Raw genomic sequence first — 10,066 nt, 5'->3', positions numbered from 1 at the left:
ACCCCTCCATCACCACTCCACTGGTGGTACGGCCAGTACCGTCGCCCCCCCAGAGCGTGGGTATGGCCGGTACCACCATTGTAGTGGTGATGGAGATGTACACGCCGTACCCACACTGTGGGGGCGTGGGTACGGGCCGTACCACCAGTGGAGTGGTGATGGAGGGGTACGCGCCATACCCACGCCCTCACAGCGTGGGTACGGCGCGTACCCCTCCATCACCACCACAATGGTGGTACGGCCCGTACCTATGCCCCCCAGAGCGTGGGTACGGCCGGTACCACCATTGTAGTGGTGATGGAGGTGTAGGCGCCATACCCATGCTGTGGGGGCGTGGGTACGGGCCGTACCACCATTGTGGTGGTGATGGAGGGGCACGCGCCGTACCCACGCTGTGAGGACATGGGTACGGCGCGTACCCCTCCATCACCACTCCACTGGTGGTATGGCCCCCGCAGCGTGGGTACGGCGCGTACACCTCCATCACCACTACAATGGTGGTACGGCCCGTACCCACGCCCCCCAGAGCGTGGGTACGGGCTGTACCACCATTGTAGTGGTGTCGGGTACGCGTCCACGTCCACTTCCGTTGTGGCGGTACGTGGGATTGGTGGACACGCCCCCCGAAGTGACCAGACCAAGGGGGTAAGTTATGTGCAGAATATATATGTTTTAACTTGGGGGGGGTTATGTTTTCTGCCCCTCGCCCCCCCCACTCCTTTGCCCCTTGGTGTTGTTCTGACCTTCCGCGGCATCTGCGGCGGTTTCGGTGCACCAGTTCGTAGGCTAGGAGGGCTGGGATGACACGTAGGATGGGGTACATGGCTGTCCGTCGCGTACCGGTGCTCCTTGTTCGTGTCGTCCTCAATTTCCCGGCAGTTTTTGGCTCCCGTAAAAAATGCTACGTGCGGAGTGACGTAGGCACGAATCGTACTCGCTGGTTCGTAAAACGCTGCCTGACTCCGTCCGGACGTCACGTACGCGATGTCCTGGATCGGAATTGTGGGTATTTTTTAGCCGGTCGGTGTTTTGTACGACTTGTACGGAAATGGCATTTCTGTACGAATCGTACTTGCAGGTTTGTAAGGTGGTTTTCCTGGGTACGAGTCGGACGGAGAATACGCTCCGTACGACCATTCGTACCCGGGTTTTACAGGACCGGAATCGGCACCTATATGTTATGTTATTTTATGTTATGTTAACCAGTATTTATAAAGCGCTTGTTCACCCGAGGGCATCATGGTGCTAACAATTCCTGAGAGAAAAAAAGGCATTTGGATCATGAAGCCAATCTTAAGAGTGCAACTCAAATGCTTTCTTAAAAACTCAAGTTTTTAAAGCATGCCTAATAGTTTTCAGCTTAGTAAAGGGACGGATAAGGGATGGAAGGGAATTGCAGGCAGACAGGGCAAGTACTGAGAACCAGCAACCTCTGACCATTGATTTGTGAAATGTTGGCACAGCCAAGAGATTCAGTGCAGAGGAGTTTAGTTCCCTCGTTGGAGCATATCTTGCTACTCGACTAGTTAAGAAGTCTGGGGCCATCCCATGCAAGGTCCTGAAGACTAGACAGCAGGTTTAAAGAAGAATACACTGCATCGCTAGTAGACAATGGAGTTGTTTCAGAAGCGATCCGCGATGGGCATTAAACACTAGCCAATCCGCTGCATTCGGAAGTAGTTGTAATCTCGCTATGTCGCAGTTTGGGAGGCTAAGATAGATACTCTTTGCATAGTCTAATCTACTGATGATAGTCACTGCCATAATGTTCTACATTGCTTCAGTCAAAAGTAGCGGGTGGCTATTTGGATGGTCCATAAAGTAAATACACATTTTGCGACCATAACATTTATTTGTGGTCTTAATAAGAGCTGTAGATCTACTAATATTTCTAGAATTTTTGCTGCTGCTTGGGTTCCAGTAACGGTCCCATTTGACTGTTCCAGTAGAGGTTATACAAAGACTCAGAGCAGCCGTTTTGGTTTTCTCTCCAATCAATTTTAGAAAATTACTCCTAATCTAACTACTAATAAAGCACATCATGTCATGAAATGGGGCAGATTGGTCCTTGAGACATAATAAGATCTGAAAGTCTTCAGCCTGAGTAAATTTTCAACACCCTCTATTCAATAGTTCCTTCATCCTGGGTTGAATGTAAATGTTGAAAAGTGAGGCAAAAGTGCTGAACCTTGTACAGTCACCTTTAACCTCCGCTGCTCTAAATGAGGTTAATTTTACTGCCTGAGTTCTTTTATTCAGAAACGAGGTCAATCCTCTATGTGCCAACTCAGAAATACCCGCAGCCCTTGAACAGCAGAGCAAGATAGTATGATCTACTGAGTCAAAGGTTGCAAACAAATCAAGCAGGACTACTGCCAATGTTTGGCCCATATCCAAATCCTTCCTATGACCACCAATGACTGATAGTAGCACTGTTGGAGTTATACAAGTGAGTTATAAGTTCATGAGCGGCATGAGAATCAAGGATTGTGGTACAGTAAGGCAACAGAGAGATGGGTCGATACTTTTTCACTACCTCTGGATAATTGTAATAAGGGTAAATAAGTTCAGAAGCCGAGGTGTAGATAGATGATGAATGTTTATTGACAAAGTTCTAGATGTAGATAAGAAGATATAATGAAGCCCCACCAGGAGCAGCTCCCTTGCTGCTCAGCCCATGCTCCCAACTGACACTCATACACCAGGCATCCCCAACATTCCATTGTTTCATCATGCACCAGCATTCCACAGCACATCCACTCAGGCTCAGCAGCAAGGCAGAGAAGCAGGGAAGATGCATAACACTGAGAACCAGATACCACACATCTTCCCCCTTTACAGCACAACAACAAAGTGAGTATGCTGCCACCAACGTAATGTAAACTAGACAGCACAAATCATTTCATAAAAAGACAATCAATAAATGCATAAGATGAAATTAAATGAAACATTACAATATCACAATATGGAAGGAGAAGACATTACAAAGAATGAATAACACACATCTTCCCCTCTTTCAGAGCAAACTAGAAAATAGTAATAGTAAAGAGAGGATGTCAAATACCAAACAATGGTTTCAATAAAAGATAAAATTTAACATGCTAAAAGGGCTGTAGTGAACAAATTAGCATACAGAAAACACATAAATGAGGAAGAAAATGTGAGAATAAGACATGTTTCTCACTAACGCGCAGCAATAACAACACAAACATGTAAAGAACACAGGACAAGACATTCAAAGTCACACCAGAACACACCAGTTGGCCAGACTAGCATGAAATATATATACCATTAACACCAAACAATGAAAAGTAAAAACGCAACAACCACAAAAGACAATAGGTACTCCGAACAAGAGAAACCAGATTGGATTCTCATACACCCATATTCAGAAAGAAGGGTGAAACTACACCCACTAGGAGTACATAAGAATGAAATTGATGAATAAACCTCAAATGCCAGACTATTCACGCACAAAATCTTTGCGCAAAGGTAGAATAGACCGTGACAAAATTTGGAGAAAAATCATAGCAAAGGAAAGCACATACTGAGACCATGCCAACCAAATACTATAAAGTAGAATTGCACAAAAATATAGGTGACAAATACACACACAAGCAAAATGCGCAAAAGTCACATAGCAACAATGCTATAGCAACGCATACCTCACCCAGAGGAAAGTTCCCAAAATGGAAACTTGTAACAAACGAACAGTAAAGTTAATAATCATGCAGGGAAAGTGTAGGTGACTAACATACACCCAATAAATTGCAGAAGTGCAAAGTCCCATAGCCAAAGGCTAACTAAACACAAACCTTAAACAGAGAAAAAGATCCCCTTACGTAAAACTTTGCAAGTAAAATAGCGTAATGTAAAATATAAAACAGGAAGCATGTAGGTGACAAGTCCACGCAAAATAATATGCAAAAGTGGCAAGTCACATAGCCAAAGGCTATCATAAGACATAAATCAACAAAGAAAATTCCCAGACAAAGCAGTATAAACACCATTATCATGCAGTAGGTGACGAATCCACACACAAAAGCTGCGCAAAAAGTGGAGAGTCACATAATGGCTAAGCATTATGAAAATAAGAAAGTAGATTGACCAATAAACGTGAAAAGAATCAGAATGTGAAACATCCAGAAGAAAGTAAAGAAAGCTCATTGAAAAAATGTATAGAAAATCAAACAGTACAGTAAAGCATTGTACAGTAAACAGTAAAGCTATTGACCATAAGCAACAAACAGTTTTAAAGAACTGATACTTCTCTCCGGTGAGCGACTCCTCACGCGAAGTTCGTCTCAACTCCAGGAACCATAAAATGTTTAGAAGAGTCTAGTCAGGAAAAATGTAGAAATCTAGAAGTCCGGAACAAAACAGAGTACATAACGCTGGCTCCAACTTGAATCCTCTTGTGGAAACAGCCAAGCGTACTAGAAGAGGTAAATTGAAACTTGAAAACTCCAAAAGTTACCTTTCCGATGTTGACGATTAAAAACTTTATTGAGAGCTTGGCAGTGAACATTTTGGCGCATAAGGTCACCGGTAAGCAGCAACGAGAGGCTCCAGAGTGAAGTCGTTCCAATTAAGCTCAAAATGGCGGCAAGCTCTAAGACGTCTTGCCAGATGGCTCACAGCACGTCTGTGCAATCAGCGTCTAGAAGCAGGCACCCAACGCGAGAGTCAAGACGTGAGAAGACTGCATGGTGACAACAATGCAGGTAAGAGTGCGCGCGCTATGGGAAGCTCGTGCCAGCATTTTTTAATAGAAGGATGGGGGTTAACTGACGCTCACAGTCCTAAAGTCTCAAATGACCTACCAAAATAATGGACAAAAGTTGTCTCACTTCATATGGTCGGCAATTAAAAAATGAATGGGGTGAAAAACACGGGATGATTTCCTGTAAAGCAGTAACAAAATAACTGCCAACACTGTTGAAAACACACAGCTTGTGCAAGAAACAGTACCAGGTAGAGCGTTAACGGGAACTGCTGTCCCTGAAGTCAGGAACACAGGAACTGCCGATGAGAATGACACTGTCAAACACAAGATCGTGTAACTTGTTGATACTCCTTTAAACAGCAGATCTTCTCTGTTTCAACATTAGAAGGATAACATAGTTCACTGGGACAATAGTAGAAGGAGCGGGGAACAGGTTACTGCTGTGGGAATTTGTATTTCCTGGAAAGACTCTCACAGGGCAGCAAAACAGTGACACCCGCTTCCAAAGAAGAAGACGGAGGCAGCATGGCAGGCAGGTAGCAGGACAAACAGGCAGCAAAAACTGGGCGCTGTTGTGGGAAACTGCACTGCACTTTTAGAAACGCTGTCCCAGAGTGGCAGGACAGGGACACTGTCCCTAAGCAGTGGGAGAAGGAGCAGAAAAGTAGAGCAGGGACTGGCACATTAAGGTTGAGAGCGACCGATGGAGTGGTCACTGGTGGGGCTCAGGGGTGCCAGTATGCTTTTGAATCCGTAGTTGTAAATTAAGCAGTTCATTACCTTGGAGATAATTCAGGTTTCAAGTTTCAGTAGTTCATCAGGTTGCACTTGTAGATTCTTTCCATTTCGTCACCAAATGTAATAAGGGTAAATAAGTCCAGTAGCCGAGGTGTAGATAGATGATGAAGGTTTATTGATGAAGTTCTAGATGTAGATAAGAAGATATAATGAAGCCCCACCAGGAGCAGCTCCCTTGCTGCTCAGCCCATACTCCCAACTGACACTCATACACCAGGCATCCCCAACATCCATTACCTCATCATGCACCAGCATTCCACAGCACATCCACTCTGGCTGAGAGGCAAGGCAGAGAAGCAGGAAAGATGCATAGCGCTGAGAACCAGATACCACAATAATCATCAGTTTTTTTCAGCAGCAGTAGAAGGAAGGCTTTTATAAAGGTGTCAGGATCCGTCTTTAAAGAGGGGTTTAATAAGACATTAAGTGGTTCTATTATAACCGGGGCTATAGCCTGCATAACTGGGTAGACAAGGATCTCGGAGGGAGCCTGATTCATTTTGATCATCAGGTGATATAAAGTCACTCCGTTTAGACGGGCAAAGGTAGCTAGCTTTATATAATCATGTGTCTTCTCCTCTTACTTCTTGATCCCAGTCTTCAGGTTATCATCCATAGCCTCTTTAAATGAGCTAATCTTTTTAATGACTTACATAACTCTAGGGAGACTGCCATAGGCTGGCTGGCTCTATTCATAGACTAGAGTGTGAGCATGATCTTGAAGGTTTCTCTCCAATAATTTTGGGCTTAACCAACCCTTTTAGAATAATAATCAATCTTAGCTTGTTCAATCAATTTTTATAATTTAACAACCTTGTTGAAATTAGCTTTAGCTTTACAAATGTCATCATTATTGCTTTGCCACTTCCGCTGGAGGTGTCTTAGGGACAGTTTGGCATGTTAAATTTTTGGGAAAACCAAGGAAATGAAATAAAATGAAAAAGAGATTTATAAAGCACAATACAATTAACTGAAGGTGTCAAGGCACAAGCTCATCTAGTAATACAAATGCCATAAGGTTTTAATTTCAGAGTCAGAGATTGAACAGCCACGTTTTTAGCGCTTTCCTAAAGGCCAGCAGGTCAGTTTCGTTTTTTAACCTCTTGGGGAGAGAGTTCCAATTTCTGGCCGTACCAACGGTCTTCATTTATTTTTGCACCAATTTTGCACCTATTGACCGTCCAAGCCAATTCCTTCCCATTCCTATCAAGCCAGTTGCTAAACAATTTGGCTGCATACACCATGTTGTTAATAAGGGTCGGTTTAGTTCCTTACAGGATCTCCAACATCCTCTCCCTATCAATTTTGTCCCAATTCCTTCTGACAATGAATTCAGTTGTCTGTCTGCTATTTCTCCATGGGATTAATAAATCCATATGAATAATGTAGTAATCTTGAGTCGTGTGATTGACTGAGTACCCAAGGCTCACCTTTAGCCTCCCCTAGGCTTACCTCACCTCCAGCAGTTGGCAATTTAAATGCCCTGAAATTGTTATTGTGGAACATTGCGGGGCTCTCTGCTACGTTTAATGACAGTACTTGGGTGCAGTTAGTTAAATCCTACTTGGTCATTTGTCTCCAAGAATCTTGGGAGGAGGAAAATATCTTCCTAGAAGTATATAAGCCCTTTTTCTTCCCCACTGTGCCCTCAGTGGCGGGTAGTGTCAGCGGGGGTCTGATTACCTCTGTGTAGTGTCCTGAGAAATGAGGCACTAGGACCCCGAGGAGGGCAGAGGGCAGGAGAGGTCACCGGACACCAGTTCCGGTCAAGGGGTGAGGGGCAGGATATACACAGGAAGCGGGGGACGAGGCAGGACGTGCAGCATGCTGGCTGCAGATACATATGCATGCAATAAATAATAGAAACTGACCTGGCTGCGTGGTGGTGATTGCTGAGACGCGACGCGACAACTGGCGACGAGGCGGGATCGAAATCCACGCGTCGCGGCGACTGTCGGAGCCCACCCGGTCGCGGAACAAAATTCGGAGCCAGGAGCCCACCCTGGTCCGAAGCGCCAGCAGAAGAAAACATCGTTGCGGGAGCCCACCCCGGCGCTGCTAACAGAAGTAAGAGCAGCGCGATAGTGAAACTGAAGGAAAGATTAAGATCCCTCCCGTGCGTGAGCTTCAACGAACTCTCGCGAGAGGAGGCGGCCATCTTAAAGTCAGGCGAATTGAGCCAATCAGCGCCCAAGATAGACGGCGGCCATTTTAAAAGGTCAGGCAAAGTCCCGAACAGCGCGAAATCGCGCGAGAGTGCGGCGGCCATCTTGGAGTCAGGCAATTTGGGCCAATAGGAGCACAGGAAGGCCGGGAGGCCATTTTAGAGTCAGGCAAAAAAGGAAAATAGACGAAAAAGGTCCAAATAAGGAGAAAACGACAAGAAAAAGGTGCCAAAGAAAGGAAATAGCACCAGAGGAACAAGAAGGAAGGAGAAAGAAGGCAAGAAGTACATAAATAAAACAAAGAAAGGAAGAATATGGGTGACGAAGAAACAAGGAGCACACAAGCTGTGTTCCGCAGGCCGCTGCCATTCAACATGTCGGAACCGCAAGCAGGCATCAGATGGGAGAGATGGCTACGACAATTTGAACGATACATGCGCGCGACGGACGTCGCAGAGAGCAAACAATTAGATCTGCTGGTCAACCTTGCCGGAGACGAAATAGAAGACTTAATGATGACACTACCAAGTGAAAAGACGGCGGATTACAAAGGCGCGAAAGCGTGCCTCACAGAGAAGTTCGACCCCCAACGCAACATCGATTTTGAAAGGTACACGTTCCACACAGCATGCCAGCAACCAGAAGAAAGCATGGATGACTTCGCGACAAGGTTGCGGAAGTTGGTGACATACTGCGAATTTGATAAATTTGACAACGAAGAAGCAATACGAACGCGCCTCATCGTAGGGTGTTTATCAGTAGAGTTCAGAGCACGCATCCTAAAAGAACCAACAACACTTGAGAAAATACTGACGATGGCCCGCACAGAAGCACGGGCCACGCAGCATGCCAAACAAATACAAATTGGAAAAGAAAAGGGAGAAGCGATGGCACATCGGATGACGGAACATTTCAAAAAGAACGACAACAGGGAGCAACAACATCACAGGAAACAAGCGGTCCCATGCTACAGATGCGGCTTTGACTTCCCACACGTTGGCACCTGCCCAGCAATGGGCCAGAAATGCAGAAAATGCAATAGGGACAATCACTTCGCAAGCACCTGCATGAGCAGGCAATTTAGGAACGAGAGGGGACGAACAGCAAGACAAGGGACAACAGGCACCAGACACGCCAGACATATGGAGACAGCAGAGAGAGGCTCGTCGGAAGAGTCGGATGAACAGACGACGGCTGGGAGAGAAGCACGGCTATACCTCATGTCCGACACACCCAAAGAAGGAAGACAGCAGGAACACATCCAGCTGGTGGAGAAACAGCAAATAAAAAAGACGGCCACAGTAGACATCGACGTCGGGCGACACAGAACAACGTTTGTGCTAGACAGTGGTGCCACATGCAACATAATGTGCATGTCCGAGTACATGAAAATGAGAACAAGGCCAACGCTATCGCCATCAACAGTAGATGTGTTCACGTGGGGATCAAAGACACCAGTAGAAAACATGGGCAAGTTCACTGAGACGCTAACATATCAGGACGTGACGCGTCAGGAAGAAATACATGTGCTGAAAGGGGACATCCCAGCGCCCTGCCTGCTGAGTAACGTCACGGCACAAGTCATGGGGCTGTTGGCGATGACGTACCACATGACAGAAAAAGAAAACATACTGCAAGAATATCAAGAAATACTGCAGGGACTGGGGAAGCTAAAAGACAAACAGGTCACCCTACACATAAATGAAGCGGTGAGACCAGTGGCACAGCATCACAGGAGAGTGCCGATCCACCTACAACCGCAAGTGGAGGAAGAAGATCTATACAAAGGGTATCACCAACTAGAGCTGGACCCACAGTCGAGGTACATAACAACATTTTCCACACACCTAGGACTATTCAGATACAAACGGCTCAGTTTTGGTATCTCGTCAGCGGCCGAAATATTTCAGGAGACAATAAGACAGGTGATACGACCAGTACACAACAGTTTCAATTACAGTGACGACATCCTAGTGTTTGGGAAATCAGACGGAGAACATGACAGCGCCTTAAGGCAAGTGTGCAAACATCTAAAGCAGGCTGGACTAACACTAAATGGAGAGAAGTGCGAGCTAGGGAGAACAGAACTGATTTTCTTCGGACACATATTCTCGGAAAAAGGGATGAGGCCTGATCCCAGCAAAGTGGAAACGCTAAAGAAGACAAAGCCACCGTCAGATGTGGCAGAAATAAGGTCATTCCTAGGCCTGGCAAGCTACTGTGCCCGATACATACAAGACTTTGCCACAGTGAGCACGCCGCCGAGAGAGCTAACAAAACAGGGCCAGAAATTTGTCTGGTCTCAAGAGTGCAATGAGTCGTTCGAAGAGATCAGGAAGGCTGTGATGACGGCGGAGCACCTCGCATACTTCGACCC

At 45.9% G+C, this 10,066-nt stretch overlaps 1 long non-coding RNA gene across 1 annotated transcript in view; it reads left to right on the top strand.

The window, feature by feature from the left end:
- Positions 1-4,687: 4,687 nt before the first annotated feature.
- Positions 4,688-10,066, top strand: part of LOC146816756 (uncharacterized) — a 145,836-nt gene continuing 140,457 nt past the window's right edge. Inside the window, exon 1 of the long non-coding RNA XR_014962486.1 lies at positions 4,688-4,724. This is a non-coding gene — a long non-coding RNA (uncharacterized LOC146816756). The remainder of the gene's footprint in view (positions 4,725-10,066) is intronic.

The sequence above is a fragment of the Triturus cristatus genome, chromosome 6 (genome assembly GCF_964204655.1).
Source record: "Triturus cristatus chromosome 6, aTriCri1.1, whole genome shotgun sequence".
In the NCBI taxonomy this organism is placed as follows: domain Eukaryota; kingdom Metazoa; phylum Chordata; class Amphibia; order Caudata; family Salamandridae; genus Triturus; species Triturus cristatus.
This window is presented reverse-complemented; position numbering and strand designations above follow the sequence as displayed.